This window comes from Struthio camelus, chromosome 4, assembly GCF_040807025.1.
Source record: "Struthio camelus isolate bStrCam1 chromosome 4, bStrCam1.hap1, whole genome shotgun sequence".
NCBI lineage: Eukaryota > Metazoa > Chordata > Aves > Struthioniformes > Struthionidae > Struthio > Struthio camelus.
The window spans coordinates 46,947,142-46,965,277 of NC_090945.1; the positions used below are offsets into that span (position 1 = coordinate 46,947,142).

Here is an 18,136-nt window from a genome sequence, read left to right on the forward strand (position 1 = left end):
TGGCCTTACATATCACTTGGAATTCCTATTTATCTGTTTAAAAAAAACAAACATCAAACCAGCTCCTGAACATCCCCACTTATGTCATGTACCTGACTATATCCCCCTCTGGGGTTCAGCTTCTGCCCTGATTTACAATGTCTGATGTCAATGGCTTGCTTAATTTGTTGAATTTGATTCCAGCAGTGTAAATTGATTCTCCTGTGTCTCAACTCATTTTGTATATGGAAGTGTTTTAGGAAAAACAAAGTAATTTATTATTATTATTTTAATTTATTTTATTTGTTGTTGTTGTTTTTATACAAGAGTAATTATTATACAAACCGTTCCCAAAAAACCTAGCAAACAAAAGGAAGCCAAGATCATGAAAGATAAGGAAAGTCGTTATGAACATAGTTCAGGGCTATTGTAACTTGTGGCCACAAATGCAGGAAGTCATTTTCCTCCTGGACTCTTTCTTAATAAAAGAAGAAAATAAAAGTCTGCTGATTGCAGGTGTGGTGTGTGCTACATATGGGAGATAATTGAAAGGACATATCAGTGTCTGGGCAATAGGATGGAGGTAGGCACAGCAAGAGCTGCTGAGAGGATGAATGATTTTTGTTTGCATGTGTATGAATTCATAACCTCTAATTGTTAATGATTTTTTAAAAATTATTTTTAAGGGCAGTACCACTAATACACTAGCATCTAAGGCAGAATTATGTAACTTCTTAACAATACTTCCGTTCTTAACAGTTAGCTCCTGTCGTTGAGTGTGTCTTATGCTTTTAGCAGTATGTTTGTTCTCAGACTTGCTTAAAAAAGCTCTTAACTTCTGTTTCCATTATGTCAACTACAAGAAGTACGTGCAGAAGCTTTAGGTGCTGTCATAATTAATTGGAAGACTATCTAGAGTCATTAAAAACCCCATACAAACACCATGTATGTGAAACCAATCAGCTCAGCTGAGATAAATGGAAACAGTTTAATCTCCAGAACTTTGCCTGCTACTTTAATACAGAGCAAATAATTCATGTTTACCCTTGCATGGGCTATTTTCTGTGATTAATAGGTAACTTTTCAACTTTTATTTACAGTTCAACCAATAATACTCTCACTGCTTTCTGAGAAGACTTTATTCATGTTTATGTTTGTGTATTTTACACATTCTCTTTAATCTCTCTATAGCTAAATTCTTCATAAAGATTTTTTTAGTAATATAGCTTAGCTAAGTACCCTGCTGTCAGGTTTTTTGTCCCAACCACATATTTTTCACATTCTGTTTCACAAATTATTCTTGCAAAGTCAAACTGATATTATATGTTCTGCAAAAGTAGAGTTTATTGTTTATCTAGCCCTCTCAGTTTCCAGTTACGCTGTTGCTGCAGCTCACTCATTTTTCCTGACCATTTTACAAATTAAATTAATTCCTCACCCATTCTTATTGGTACTAAACACTGAAGGCAAAGAAATTAGTTTCATTTTAGATTCATACAAACGGCTACCAGAAAGAAAAGAAATAAAGTTTGAGTGAAATAAACAAAGTTTGTTGCACATTGCGGGAACTCTTCCTTTAAAGTGCCACCTGCAAATCAAAGTTCTTAGGATGTGAAATTACAACACTTAAAGTCGTCTGGGTGATAGCTGGGGATGAGGAGGAATTGGTGGTAAGTGTGATATCTTGTAAATTATTTCATTTCTTACTGTTTTTTAGAGAAAGTGTTCATTATATGCTTTCTTCCACTGATTAAAGGTTTACTAGATGCAAAGCACAGCACTGAACAGGTCAAGCGGTTGAACAGCTCCCCAGAGGTCTGTTTCAGTACCCCCGAGCCACCAAGCAACCGTATGGATTTTGCCATACAAAATACTACCTCCGTGGAAGTAAATAGCAAAGTTCCACAGCCGACTTTGAAGCTAGGGTTTCATCTTTAATATCTGCCTGGTTCAGGTCCCCATCAGTGGGTTATAGTCATGCTTTATTGCACAGTCAAGCATAGAAAACAAAGAACATGCTTCATTACTATGAGGCTGCCAAGCATATTAATACATAAGGTAGCAGTATGGAATGTGATTACAAGACTGGGATTTCTAGAATTTATTTAATTTTACTTAAACTTCTGTCTGGATCTCCAGCTGGGTTACGGACAGTATAAAGAAAAGTAATGAAGTAATCAGCATTCCAGAAATCTTACGGTGAACTCTGGAGGAAAGCATGCAAGCAAATTGGGTAAGTAATGCATATTTCATTTCATTAGCTTTAGAAATTATGTCAATCAGACCATGAACAGAAGCTGACAGTTGACATTTTTGTCTCAAGGGAAACAAAATGTTTAAGCTGAAGCTTTTCACTTATAAAAATGAAGTTAGAAAATATGTTGAAAGGAAAAGTTTTAAAACTTGCCTTTATAACATATCCATAGTTTATAAATATTATTCTAAACAAACAACTGACAAAATTTGTGCATGTTTTCCAAACGTTTTAGTGACAACATACTGGCATTTTATGCCTATCAAGTTCTGTGTGAAAAGTGTCATTCAATGTTAAAAGGAGGTAAGGAAGTTTGCAACACAGTCTTATGTCAAGATTGGATATGGCTAGATATAACAATGTGAGTTTAAAGTTAAAATATTCATGGTCTTTTGGAAGCTGTAATGAGTTCACTAAAAAGTAGCCCAAAATGCTAGCTTTTGGGAAATTTGCAGCAGGACTGTAAACTCATCACTACAAGTTTCATCACAGTTCCCAGAAAAGGCTGCTTTTCCTAAGAAACTCTCTTGCTTTAACCCATACTCAGCAAAAATTGTATATCGGAGAGAGAGGTTCCTGCTGAGTGTTTTGGAAAGGCTTTTGTTTCTTCCTTGATATTAGTCACATAAATGTTTAGGGGCTGTGTCAAAACAAGAGCCGAGTAGAGCTCAAAGACAGAAAACAAAGTGTAGTTTGAGCTTCTGTTGTATCTTTTTGTTATTTGTGATTTCAGGTTTGTTTATTAGACCCTTATTCACTCTATTCTCCAGTTTGATTTATAAATCGCTTTGCCAATCCTAGCCAGAAGCCGCTGGGTACCATTTACTTTCAGCGATTCCTCTTCTTCAGTTTGGCCTGTTTGAGAAAGAAGCATGAGATTAAGGTCAGTGATTTGGTAGAATGAAGGATGGAGTAAGAGGCTCCATCCTACTGCTGGATAAGAAAGGAACTTGGGTGTGATCTAGCAAAGAACAGGAGGAGGAGGAATGAGGTTAGGATTATCTGGATTAAAAAGTCCCTGTAAATACCGCTTGAGTTTCACATTCTTGTTCTGTCTTTTCCTGGGAAGCTTGTTGGGAAGGAAAACAAACAAAAAAGGCAGTCTGCCTATCAGCTGCTACTTCACTTTGCATTTTGTCAGAGTTTTTTTTTCTGGTTCCTAACCACCCCGTAATGTGAGGCCTGCAAACCTTCTTGCAGCAGAAAGTCACATTTTACTTATAACGAATGATGTAATTTTACTGTTTTCTTTTTTTTTAAATTTGGTTTTACTTAGATTAAGGTTGCTGAGTTGACATTGTGCGATGTCTACTGAGAATAATTTTCACATGGAAATGTCACAGAAAGGAATATCAGAAGATAACTTGCTTACAAGATTTTTCTCCGTGTCTTTGAGATATTTGTTTGCTTGATATACCTTTCACAGCCTCTTAAAGCACTGGCTGTTGCAAAGTTCTAGTGAGAAAGAGGGCACTTGTATTTATTCAAAAATGTTTTCATAAAATATCAGAACTCACAAATTGTCTATAAACCAAAGGTACATGAAATCCCATGGTTCTAATCATATAAACACAGAAGAGTGAAATAAAATTGTTTATAACAAGCAAAAACATCAGATAGCTGAAAGGCAGAGAAAAACCTGAAACCAAAAGAGAGCCAAAATTAAAAATGTACAATTTACTTCCTGAAAAATTGCAGCAGCTCTACATTGGCAAATACCTTGTGTGGTTTAGAAATTTAATATTATTAAGAGTTAATCCAGTAGGCTTTCCTCCCCAGGCCAAGTGTAAGAAAGAAAAGCAGAACAGGCAAGCCTGAGCACATGCTTGTAAACATCTCCCTGCATGGTCAGGATGTGGGCATGCAAGTCATACTCTTGCCTCCACAAACCCATACCAGTGCTGATGGCAGCGCTTCCCAGTATGAACTGGTTCAGCCTTCTCAAACTTGAGTCATGTCACTTGTCTATGAGACGTACAAAGGACTCTGCAGAACTTCTTGGATTACTTGCAGCACTTTATCGGCAGCTGCCTTATTTACAGGAACTGCTCATTGAGAAAGCTGTAATGTTACCAGCTGGGATGAATGGCTGGTAGTGAAGGGGAGCATGCCTAGAAAATCACCGTTTATATCACCACAAATTGTGGTATAAAATCACTTCTATGACACAGTTCACATGCTTGTTACTATGCTTTGCCAAACGTGGCAGCAGAAACACTGCAATTCAGCCTTTTTTTCAGAGCATCATGTGCAGTAATGCTATGTGACGTCCAAAAACCTGCTTGGTTACTTTAAAAGTTTCCAAGGGAGTAAGAAAGATGCGTGCACTTCGTTATGTAGATGCCTTTAAATAATAATATAAAAAAAGATCTTTTTTTCCTCTCCTAATCGATGCCTTTGTTTCTAAAGGTATTGCATGTTGAAGCCCAATTTTTTTGTAATGTAGTATCATAAATGTATGATGCTTACTGTACATGAAAAAAAGAGAAATCATGTTTAAATATCAGTTACCACTTAAAAATCAAATTATTTTCCCTGCACAACAGAACAGTCACAGCATTTAGTTATGCAGGGTCACTGAGAGTTTCTCCTAAATAGGTTGTGAGATATCTGAGAATAGATCATACAAGCTCAGGTCAGTAATGCTGGAAATACTTTCCATGAAGGAATAGAATATATTATCTTTGAGATAAAATGTTTTACCCTGAGCTTCCTACCTGCCAAGAAACATAACAAAAGTGCTTCTAATATTCCTAGTCTCAAATAGACTGCCAGCAAAATTCAGGATTGTGTTTTATCATTGACAAGTTTAGTTAAAACTTTCATATGAATCTTCTAATTCATCTTTTCTGATAAAATGAAACTTTCATTTTTCCCTTAATGACTAAAAAAATACTAAAAGCCTTTTGAAAATGACACTAGCACAGCCAGCAGTGTCTTATGAGAAATGAGAGACTACAGGGAAATTAGAGGTGTGAGAAGATTTTACTGATTAAGAATTAGATCCTTTTATGCAAGGAAGTCTTTCTTACTAAAGTAATCCCATTTAACTTGCCATACGTAGCAATTTTCCTTCCTTCCCTAGGACATCTGAACATGCACATAGAAGCAGGACCTCTGCTATTTCAGGCAGTGGCTAAAGTAACGTTTAATGGTTGGTTTCAGGTTTGTGCCTTCTTTCTGTTACTCTACCGTTGGCACCGTTTTTATCAATCACTTGGTATGAGATAAAATCCTGCAATCCATTCTTCTGTGTATAATTTCTAAGCCTCTGGATCTGGCATGGGAAGTGGAACTTCACAGCTACATTCACCGATTGCAGGAGAAACCCAGAACTCTGGATTTAGAAAGAGATTCTGCTCATCTCTTTCTTCTGACCCAAAGCCTAGAACTATTTTTCTTTTCATAAGCAAATTCCTATCTATCCACGATACCCTGCTTGCCACCCTCTGCCAGGAGCAGCTTGTCAACAGATTGGAGTTTAGGCCAGTTGTGGGATGCATTAGTGGTCTGCATTAATAGCACCAGAAGCACCATAGTAAGGTGCAAGTACAGGGTGTTAAAAGAGTAAGTAACATGCAAGAATAGTGCAGGCTTCTCTATCCCAGAGGAAATCCTTCTAACAAGGCTTTTCTACAGCTTGGGTGGATTCTCTGTCCCCTTCCCCTCTGTATGCTTCATTGGAGCTGATTCATGTTCTTCTCCCACAAAAGTTTTGAACTTTGACATGTTTTCTTTCAGGCTCTAACTGATCTCAAGCTCGCGGGTGGCAAATACTTCTCTATATAGTCATGTGACAGATACGTTTCTCCAGAATTAAGTAACTGAAACTAAGCCAATACCAGTCTGATTCTAAATATGGGGGGAAGCCTTCAGATTCTGTGTCCAGTCAGGTGACTGCAAAACAGTTTTTATTCCCTTAAGGACTCTCTCTACTTCCCCTTCTAGTCCTTGACCATCAGAAACCCCATGTCAAAGTGGAAGAACCCAAAGTTCTTGGTGTGGAAAGGTCAAATATGAAAAATAATAGTTTTGTTTCAGCTTGGCACTATCAGAACCCAAAATTAAAAATATTTTACTAGACAAGGAGGAACTGTTTGCCCCACTCCTCAGCTATCCAATTTAATTATCTGACTCTAACCCACATCATTTAGAAGAGGAAACTCAGAAAAATCTGTTTCCTCCAGATCATGTGGATGTAACGGTATACAAGGTAATTAATTTTCTGGATTTTGACCTGACTGGGATCCTCAAAGGCAAAATGAGACAAGAAACAAACAAAACATTTCCTTTCCTTTCCAGAGAAAGATAAGTAGGGACATCTAAACAAGCTCCAAAAAACTTTAAAATCTCATATGAAATTGGCTTGTGTTATACCACCTAAAAATGATACCAGAGTCATCAAACTGATAAGAGTTAGTTGTTCCACTAAACAAACCTCTGTTTTAGGAGAAAAAATAGCAGTTGGTGGCTAGAAACTTTAATCCAGAGCGGAAGCACTGCCTATAAAACTAAAAGCTGAAGGTTTGAAAAACCTAAACATTCGCTAAACAGTAGAGGAAGCAAAGCAAACTCTGAAGGTCTTTCCAATCCTTTATCAAAAAGTTTATCAGTTTTCATTGTCCTCAAGCCATTTAGTTAGGAAACAACTCCCATAGATATGAAATCTACAGGAAAAGTGCAACAGTTCTCTGAATGTGGAGACACCAACTACTTCAGTATTACATCTGACTTTAGCTTACAAAACAAAGCAGTGTGCTTGTTACTCCCCTATCCTCTGTTCTCGCCTTAATTTGATAAAGTAGTTGGTTAGGGAATTATAGGTTTTATCATAATGTGAATTAGGGAAAAATTTAAATAGATGAGCTATTAGAGAAGGTGGCTGAGTTTGAAATGAACAGCCCACAACCTATCCTCCTGTGTGTGTATTTTGCTGACAGAGAGAGGGAATGTGTATTCTCTTCTCCAGGTAAGTTACTGGTGTGCAGCAGGCTACCAGCAGTAGTGTGCAGCAGTACCATGGACTTATGATGAACTGATTCAGTTGACTCTTTTGATATCTGTCATCTTCTGCTATCTTCTGCTAGTGTCCTGGTGGATTTTAAAGATGTTCTTTTGATCAGAAGGGTGATGTGTGGTAAGAGCTTTGCTTTTTACCAGCCTCAGGTTCTTCACCTTTCTTCAGCCACCAGGTATGAGGGTGGTGCAGGATGCTAAACAGATACTGATCACCATCTGATGTAATAAGTACTATTTAAAAAATAATTTTATACAAATTTATCACTTCATTTCAGTTTCTGATATGTGAGTAAAATTATGTATCCAACAACAGATATACAAACCCCTCAAATGCTGCCAATGAATACAAGTTATACAAGCAGGCATGTCACAGGCTGACTTAGTGACTCAAGTCTTGGCAACTGCCCTCTAAACAAAGCTACTGAATCAGCTGGAATCTGGCAAGTCATAGAACTTATGTAGCTCCCTTTCAAAGATATGCTATAAAGAATTACTAGAGAGTGAAAATTTGATCAAAATTCAGAAATTAGTAATGAGCTATAAAATTGCAGGAGACTTTAGAAATCGAACTATTGTAGTTGTTTTTAAGTCTGAGTTTTAATCAGACATTAATACATGCCAAATCTAAGGAAAAAAATTGCAAATCAAAATGCATTCTCTGTGTTACTGTAATTTGTACTTATACTTTGGGACTTAGACTCCAGCTCCTGTGCCAAACACCACTGTCCGAACTGCTTCTCAGATACAAAAACTGATTTTTAACATCAGGCTAGTTTTAAGATTCTAGTGAAGAAAAAAAAAAAGTGAAAAAAATAACTAGCAACTAATAAATAACGTTCTGTAGGTCTGATATTTCCTCAAAGCTGTAACGCTATAAAGGTGGCTGACCTCCAAGAGGAGGTATTAATGCTACTTATTAATATATAGCAGTGATATAAACCAGCTTTAAAAAGTGTGAAATGCTTTTGTACTCTAGAATTCTATAGCAATGAGTGTTGAACAGTAATATTTTTGAGAATACCTTCGCTTAACGCAAAATTGTCTGCTTTATTGACAGCAAACTCCCTAACGCAAATTGTTTTGGTGAATATTGAAAATATAGAATGATGTCATCCCGTAATAAGTAGCTTTATAAGTAGCCTTGTACTAATCTGCACCAGTGACAGTGAAAACCTGATCTTATGGCAGCTCTTTTTCTTTCAGCAACTTGTAGAATGCTGTTTGTTGACTTCTAGAACTAAGGACTTGGTAACCTTTCCCTGGAGGGGAGGGCAAAGGTATTCACAGTCAGTTTGCTTTGCCAGTGGCATTTCTTTTAGAAATTGAACTTGAGATCTGAATTTTTGCATATCTTTAACTATCGACAAATCTTGACTTACTTATGTTAGTGCCTAAGTCCATGTAAGTTAATATTTTCTTCTGCATTTTCTCCAAAATTGTGCAGCTCAGAAGCTGTGACCCAATAAATTTGGAAATGAACTTTAGTTGTTTGGGATGGTACAAAAATGACTTTGTAATTGCTTGTTTCTCTGAAAATCCTGAAATTAAAGGAACCTGTAGTTGACAAGTTGAAGAATAAGATGGCTAACAAAGCCCACTTTCTCCAGAACACAGAGGACAATGTAGTTCAAGAGGTGTTTTAGAGTGAGTTAGAAAAATCCAACTCATTTCTTTGGTGGACTCTTGCATAGTTCTTGCCTTCCCTCACTATAAGAGCTGTCTAAAATGCTGAGCCCTCATAGGAGGGTTTGGCAAAGAGGAGCAGTCCCATGTCTCCAGGACCTATATGCCACCATGCAGATGGACTTGATGCCTCAGTGCTATATGTGCTATGTCATGACTTCTGTCTATAGCACAAATCTAGACTTTGAATCATTTGACTAGTTCACAGATTTCAGTCCTACTGAAGTTGATGAGATCTAAGCATATGCCTGAAGTTAAACACACACTTTCATGTTGCCTAATACAGGCATAAACAGATGCAGAATTACTAACCTTTTCATACCCAAGTTCCACTTAATTTGAAAACAAAGATTTTGTAAATGACAGCACCAAGGCTTGAGATTTACAAAAATTAAATATATATAGTTTATTTAAACAACTATATCTGCTATTCCAGCTATGAGTAATTAAAAATGCCATTAACAAAGTCTACTATTTTTTAAATCCTTATGTCTGTTAAGCAGACCTCACAGATCTTTGTTGGCAACCTGTTGTATTTTAATTTATACTATGAACATATTTTCATGGTCAAATGTTTTGAGAAACTCTCCTTGGAAATGAAGTTTGAATCTCATCCCAGAGAGTAGAGCAATTGCTGAACCATTTTTTCTAAGCTGTATAAATATTTTTCCCCAACAATTTATGATATGATGACAAGTTGAGGGAAAATTAGTGGCCAAAAGCAGCCTTATTATTCATAGCAATAAGTATACAAACAGTACTATTCATTGCTTTTACAGATGAATCTTACTCTTGCAGCCACAGAGTTTGCACCATATGCATTTTGTAGACAAATATCTAAGCTGATAGAAATAGCTACTACTTATCTTCAATTCAGTTTGATAATAGAAACTTGATAATTTATGGAAATGTTTTATTTTCCATCTGTTTTTTAAACCATTGACGTATTAGACATAATGAGGAACGAACTATTCAGATTATTTACTTGATGATTTTTCAATGAATGCAGTCCCAGAGATGGGCCTACTGATCCCCAGATGATGTACAATTTGCTTTTGGTCATATTATACCATGAATTTTTTTTAGAGCAGAACTCCCTGTTACTTCCAGTGAATAATTATGTTAAATAAATAGGATGTCAGTATAATCTCTTCTGCTTTTTTATTTGTCATCATTCTCTGGGTGGGTAGCTTTTAAAGTGAAGTTGCTTCATTTCTTTATTTGTGTGTGTATGCCTCCCCCCATACACACAGAAATAAAGAGAAATACTAGCAGCTAAGAGAACAGAAGAAGGAGGAAAAGCCATATGAAAAAGGTAAATTCCTCCTGCTACAAAGAATGTGTCATGAAATATTTGGGAAGTATCCAAACTTAATTAGTCTTTATCTGTTGGAGTGTAGCCAGTTGTTTGCACAAGAAAGAGCTACAAGATCAGGCCTATGCTGTGTAGTTAAGGGCATAGAATCCCAAGAATTTTAGTAGATGGAATTGGTCCACCTGTGATAATATATGAAATAATATGGGAGATAATGTAACAGATAAGACAATAGATTTGCCTCAGCAGGTGGAATTTTAGGGATACATAGTATGTCAACTGTTGCGTATCAGTTAATGGAAGAATTTGAAGTAAAGAGCAAACCTTTAGAAGAAACTTTAGAAGAACAATGAAATTTCAAACTATACTTATACTGGATAAAATCTGCTCAATAAAATATACCTACACTTTATATTCAGTGTACTTCATCCACAGAACAGAGTTTGCAGGTGAACACCACTGAAAAACAATGATTTGCAATTTTTGGAAAAGTTACTGGCTTCTGGTACTTATCTATGTATATAATGCTCTAGAAAAAAGATATGTATGTGCTTGTATGTATACTCTATATGTACATAGATATACAGATATTCATGTACAGAAGGTGTTAAAATGAAAACGTAGCAGTCTGTATGATGTTGGCATGTACTGTCCTTCTACTAGGAGAATATGAGTATAAGGTGAAGTGCTGGCATAGCATTCATTTCAAACACTGGTCATGTGTGAATACGTAGCTGCACTTTCTCTAGTCTTTCATTAACATACACCAGGTAAAGTAACTCCCTTAAATCAAAACAACAGGAATATTTTTGATAACGGTTACCTAATGGTGAGTATTGCTGATCGCAGTGTATTTAAACAGCCTTACAAATGCAGAGAAGAAAGAAAAAAACTCCATAAACCATCACTATATCTATTTGAAGTGAAATTGCCAGAAGGATTCTGTACAAGGAAGCCGACTCACTTTTATAGGAGCTGACCCAGAACAGGTTTTCAGTATTCTCTGCTCATCTACGGACCTTTCTTGAGAACTGCAGCATTTAGGTATACATAGAGTTAAATCATAATTTGCTTGTAGTGTTAATTGCCATAGTATATCTTCAAGGTCAAACATTGTGCAAGATTCTGAAGTGTTAGTCATTTATGTAAATAGGAATGGTTAGACGAACTAAGATAGAACTATTTTTCTACAGGGTTATAAATTCCCATGTTCCAAAAATATCTTAATTTCCTCTTCTCTTTTGTGGGTTTTGTTTGCAGCTGTGGGAAAGTGCCCTAAAAGTGGGTTTTGTACTTTCTTCTGAAAGCAGATAGAAGTGTGCTCATTCTCATCTCCTATAGTAAAGAGTTCAAAGATCTGTTACTGAGGGTCCCTATTTCCTATTCTTTTCTCTTTCATTCCTCAAGACTGCAGCTGCTGAGGAAAGCAGTCATCACAAAGAGAAAAGTGCTACTAAAGTATCTTGGGCCGTTTCCATGGAGCATCATGTAAGCTAATAAACTGGCCTTACAGTTTGTCTAAAATCAGTGAAATGAGAGCTGTCTTAAGAGATTATGTTCTTAGTGATTAATGCTGAGGAGATGCAGTTGTTGCATTTTGGTGTAGCTGAAGCTTAGTTTAATGCTGAAATGCTTATGGTTAAGGTAGTCCAATGGCAAAATACGAAGAGGGAAATGGTGACGCCATGGTGGTGGATTAGAGCAATGAGCTTCTGCGTTCTGGCTGGATGTGACTCGTGTAAAGCTCTGCTTCACAAGGCCAATTCTAGAGCCTTAAACCATCCAGAAATCCTGGATAGTGCATAGGTAGCAATTCTGATGGATCAGGCTTCCTGTGCACGCGTGGTGGTTATTTCTGTATTACTGAACGAAACAGGGCTGGCAAGTGAGCTTGAGCTCAGTGGCACTAGTTGGCTGTGCACAGCATTTAATTAGCTGCACTCTCCATGGCACTGTTTTGAATGGAGCCAACCAACACTCTCTAAGACAGTGCCCGACTGCAGTGTGGGGAAAGTATATGCCATTGACAGAGTTCTTGGGGACTGCACCCAGTTTGGCTCCTTCAACAACACATCAACACTCTTCCAGTAAGCTTACCCCAAAGCCCCAAAGCCAAATTGCCCCTTTGCCCATGTCTCACTCTACCTAGCATGGAAAACACCCTCACACATCTATGAAAACACCCTCCACATCTATGAAAACATCACTCTGATGGGCTGTCTTGCAGCTCAGATACATGAAAAAAAATATAATTATATTTTAAAGCCAAGGGCATCTCCTGAGGCCTGGAGAATACTCATATCCAAGTGAAAGCTCCTTAGAGCTTATCCAGCAATATTGCTGAAGTCAACAAGATGATATTCACTGGAGATTCAATGTTGAGTTGCTTTGGCCAGGCAGGAGTGATACACTTGAGTGGCTGCATCTGGACACAACACATGTGGCATACATGCTGTCTCAATTCAGACTTAACACTATTGGCTGTGTGACTCTTTAAGATGAGAAAAGGAAACTGTGGGACTCAAAGCTAGGGATACTGGGAGATTATTCAACTTTAGGACTGAATGGTTGGGGGGTCTTAGCCTGAGCTTGATGCCTGCTGCCAGAAGTGGAGTCTTCCAAGTGCCAGTTGGAGCAGTGTTTTTTCCATTGCAGTGACCCTGTGCAGTAAATTGTGCTGAAGAAATTGGGGAATAAAAGATCTTCGTCTTCTATGCCTTTTTCTTACTATAACTTTTTTCAACAAGGATCCAAAGTAGGCAGGATCCAAATCACAGCAGAGGAAGAAAGGAGGACTCAAAACTTTTGTCATTTGGGAGGGTGAATATGGCTGGTATGGACAACCTTTAAGTTGGTCTCATTTGTCAAATACCGTAATGGACAGCGTTCTTTAACTATTTTTTCTAATGCTATTCCCAAAAGACAATTTACTTATAAATGAATGGTCTGAGCAAAACCTCTAACTTAAGTTCTGAGAAGGTAGGAGGTTGGGAAGATATTTACAGCCAGTGCTAACTTTATATGATGCAGTTCAGGAAATAATCTCCAGGTATTAACCAACCAACTCATATAACAAATCTCACAGGTACCCTTAGGCTGAATAGAGAGAGCTGTATCTGAGCCATGGTTCACCCGATGTGTGCGTCACGAAGACAGACACCACGCGCAAAGGGTATTCACAGGATCGATAACTGAGGACACACGTTGACTCTAATGAATAAAAAAGTTAGTTTGAGGGAGAAAAAAGAAGAAAGCAGAAGGAAAGAGAGAGAGAAGGAAAAGGGAAGACTCCTCAGTTGCCAGCCTGGAAAAGAAATGGTAGGGTTGCCAGGTGAGCGTCCTATCCTGGACAGGTTCTGCAGTGCTGTAGGTGTCCCTCCGATACTCTTCTCACAGTAACTGTGAATTTTCATCCAAACTCAAACTCCTCATTAGCTGTTTCTGCTTATGATGCTATTAATGCTGGTTGAAACATATTTTGACCCGGAGTAGTCATTGTATGCTACTTTGCTGGTAAGCTTTGAGCATGCATAGCACTTTCAGGTACTTAAATGGCTATTATCCACTTTGCTACTAATTCTTATTTTTCCCCCTAACATAAAGCAAGGAATAAGAAAAAGGAGGAGCAGGGAAGGAAGGGGTGGTTGTCAGGCTTGGGGTAATTGCTTCTCATCAGAACCTGCTTTAACAATGATATCGGGGTTTGCAGGTGCGAGGCCATGGGAACAGCAGCATGAGAGCAACAAGAGGAAAACATAGACACAACAATTTATCTGAAAGGTTACAGAGCTGCAAGTGAAAGGCTACAGAACTGCAAATGTAAACTTTAATATTACCGGAGATAAAGGCATACAAGCCATTGGGCAGCAATGTCCCAAAACTGTATAGCAAATTCTAGCATATGCAAGCATATTTTAATAGCAGTAGTTCTTATGCAATTTGGTAGGAAGAACAAACATCATGGGAACTGTCATTTTCTTTATTACGATATTCATCTCACTTATCCTAAGGTGTTCCACTTTTCACTGTATCATAGATGGTCCGTGTTAGGTTTCAGCATCTGTCATGGTCCTGGCTCAGGATACCTAGGCGTATTCTTCAGTGTTCTTGTTTCCTGCTTTTAGGGGAAAGCAGGAGGGCTAGAAATCCTCTGGTGAAAAATAAAAGCTGAGAGAGTGCAGTTTTGTACTGAGGAATTTTGCTTCTGCAGTGTTAATAACCTCTGTGAGATTTGCCCAGCAGATGCCAGTAGTGAATTAGTACAGAGCTTGTCAAAAGTTAAAGCAGCTGAATACATAACTGTTGTGCACAGACATACTGCTTAAAGTATGATTGCTTGAAATGGATTGACTTTTTTATTAAGATTAATTTTTACTTATTTTACTTATTAAACTATCACTGTACACAAGTCAGAAAACATTCAGGTTTAGATTTGGTACACAACCCCCCAAAAATGGCCTTCCAATTAATGGGATTAAGTTATTTATTCTAAAGACATGTTTTAGATTGAGGTTACCCCAAATCTTACATCTCTTCACCTTCCAGTTCTGCTCTCTTCCTGTTTATTGTCCCCTTCAAAGTGAGAGCATAACTCTCCTTGTTTACTCTCCCTCTCAGTTTGAGTTACAGATTTGACCTGACATTTGGCTGTTCCTTTTTGTACTGGAGGGAAAAAAATCTAAAGTCATATGATATTATCCTTCACTTTCATTGAACCATCTGGACTTCTGGAACCAGAGCTGAAAACTGTCAACATCTCTTGATGTAAAGCAAATAGACTTAGCTAAAAGGGGAAGTTAAAGCTGGAGAGTCACCCTGTAGAAAGTTTAGAGCAGTTCAGCACTGGAGGAAGGAAATCATTAATTGTCAAAAGAGCCCCATCCTGTTCAAAAGCAAAAGTATTAGATAGCTAATGCTGTTCCCTTAAAGATTAGGCTCATACTCAAGATTTCAGTGGAAACCAGACTTTGGTTTTGCTAATGTTCATTTTTGCTGTTTGCAAAGCTTATGTTCTAGACAGGAAAGAGAGACCTGGTCTCCTACAGACTTCCTTAAGACTCCCTTAATTTAAGGAAGCCACAGGAAGGACTAGTTACTGTGCTGACCTCTCCCTTAACAGTAAAATAATAGTTTATGATACATAAGATACAAGTAAATTCCAGATCCTCCTGGTACAGACCCATAATAATTGTGGTGATTGTTATGTACCTTCTCATAAAGATTTCCTTAAATTAAGGCACTAAATACAAACAAATAAAGGAATACTGTCATGTCACAAAGAGGTTAAAGTGCCTCATGATTTTTGGCTTTCGTGTGGGTTCACAGTGATAAACATTGAAAAAATGGACTTCAATAATAATATTTATTTTTTTATCCATGAAAAAGACTCCTATTTGAGATTGTAAGAATCCACTGAGAAGGAAACTTTGTATTAGGAATATTAAGGAACCATAGAATTGAAAATTCATTACAATACTGATCATTATATGAGTCTAGATTATTACTTGTCATTTTATGTTCTTGGCAATTAGCATCTCTCTTTTAAAATATTTTTTTTTCCTTTTGGCTGAGTTTCCCTACAAAACTGGAACAGTCTAAAAATCTCCCAGGCAAAATAAATTAAGACCTGAAATTGTGTCAAGACTTGTAACTGAAGACAAAGTTTCAAAACAATCTTTGTACAGAAATGAAACTCACTGTTTCTCCCTCTAACTCATCTTTCTACCTACTGTTTCCCTGCTGTTTCTGTCTGTAAATCAAATACATGCTCTTTTTCTTGCTTTCTGGAAGACTTCCAAAGGTTGTGGGGAAGTCTTACAGGAAATCTTTCCAAAAAGTATTTAGGACTTGCTCTTCCTGTAGAGATAAGACCCTCAGAAGTGTTTTAATACATAGTAACTGAAGCTGGAAAACTGTAATATTTGGTTTGGGGCATTTTTTTAAAATTAAAATATAGAAGTTTGGTTTTTCTTCCTGTTTAAGTCTGCATCAACAGCTCATTGCTATTTCCTTGTTTCTTTCAGTGAGTTCCAGATGTCCTAATAATTTGAGATTTATCGTAGTACAAATATTTATTTGATCAAATGAGCATGCATTGCATTCAGAGACTTCCTTATCAGATGATCAGATGAAAGTTAACACATTGTCTGCCTTTCATGAATACATTCTATATGGCTTTTATCTGAAAACCTGTCTTTTTGGGTTGCAAACATAATCCAGAAGAAAAGGCCTACACATATAGGGGAGATATGTCTCTAACTTTTTGGGTTCAGATTTTCCAGGTGTCCTGCATATATTCTTAATCTAGTTTTGTCTTGTGTGACTATTGATATGCCATGTAAAATGAATCCAGTCTTAGAATCCTACCAATTCACAGAATCAGAATTTTGTACCCGTGAAACACCACAGGTTAATTATACAGTATCTAAAACTATCGGCACTTACTAACTTTAAATTTGTTTCTTCTCAATTTTTCTTATTTTTCAGGGAGCATAAGTAGCAGTTGCTGACCTTTTTTTACATTCTTCTTCACACTCTGCAATTATACATTCTTTTACTGACCCCTTGGAAAACTCAACCCTCCCTGTTTAACAGGTATTTTGGGGGGTGCAGCAGGGAGTAGACATGAGCAAAAGCAGTCATGGCAACAGTATGTCACCAGTGTATGTTATACAACATTCTCAGAATTATCTGAACTATGCTATTAAGAGGAACAGCTGAGTTTCTGTCTAACCTAATATGGTTTCTGCTACTTATATGGTTTGCATATACTATTATTATTGTTAAACCTTCTCCTGCTTATAAGCTACATTGAAATACTGCTTAACAAGGAGGGGGGCAGAGCTGGAAGACCATTAGTGTTAGGACTGACTACTTATCTAAAGAAGCAAGCTGAATTTCTTGTTTTATATCATGTCTTTTGCTCCATTTGGCTGTGTATTAGGAAATGTTCAAATCTCTTATATCATATTCTGATGTTACTGAGATGAAAGCAGAAATGATATGATCAAGTCAGATACTAGTTGTTCAGTCTAGTGGACATACAGATGCTTTAAGGAGATTCTGATGTTAGCACCATGTATGCATTCAAAGCAGACGTTAAAAATATCAGTGTTAACAGAGCCAAAATGGGAGAGAGTGAGAGGAGGAGGGGGAAAAAAAAAGGTGAGTAATTCAAGGTATGTCTGCTCCTTTTCTTCTTCCCACATTCTTATTCACTCCCTGACTTCCACACAAGATAAATACTAGTGTTGTTTCTATTAATTTCCATTACGCTGCTGGAAAAACAATGCTTAAATCAGTGAAACTAAAATCAGTGCTCCTGAGGAGGGTGTCTGTTAACTTTTCCCAACTCTCCCAGGAGTTCTTAAATCCTCTTATGCTGTGAACCTAAATTAATTACTGTGTAAAAATTTATTTTTATCAGGCATGCAGCCCACAGAGCACCAAGGTTTGTTTCATAGATGGAGCTGGGGATGGAACTGGATTCAGAAGGTCCAAAGGAGCTCAGAGAGTATAAAGTCACTTATCTTTTAGTTCCACTGCTGTTATATGACATGTTCTGTCTAAGAATAAGTATTGTGATACCAAAATGGAGGTGTAGAAACAAAAAAAATCATTTTGGATTTAACTGAGATTTTAATCAGTAACACAAGAAATCCAGTTTATAGACTGAGAAAATGAGATTTAAAGATCACTAAATAGACACTTCAAGTAACACCAAAGCATTTAACCTTGTATATACAAAGATAGAAAATTCATATATATATATATTTTATTTATATATATATATATATATATATATATATATATAAAAGAAAATATTTTAAAAGTATTTTATAAATAGCTGAAATCCAAGAGGAAAAAATCTGTACTTTCTTGCATGA

General features: G+C 37.0%; 1 long non-coding RNA gene across 2 annotated transcripts; it reads left to right on the forward strand.

Moving 5' to 3' along the window:
- The first annotated feature begins 502 nt into the window (after positions 1-502).
- Positions 503-18,118, forward strand: LOC104145200 (uncharacterized). Of its 2 annotated transcripts, XR_011141027.1 has the most exons (5): positions 503-562; positions 2,119-2,212; positions 11,658-11,738; positions 13,336-13,581; positions 16,737-18,118. It is a non-coding gene; the product is annotated as an uncharacterized lncRNA (long non-coding RNA). The 2 variants fall into 2 exon arrangements; XR_011141026.1 differs by lacking the exon at positions 11,658-11,738.
- Positions 18,119-18,136: the final 18 nt, after the last annotated feature.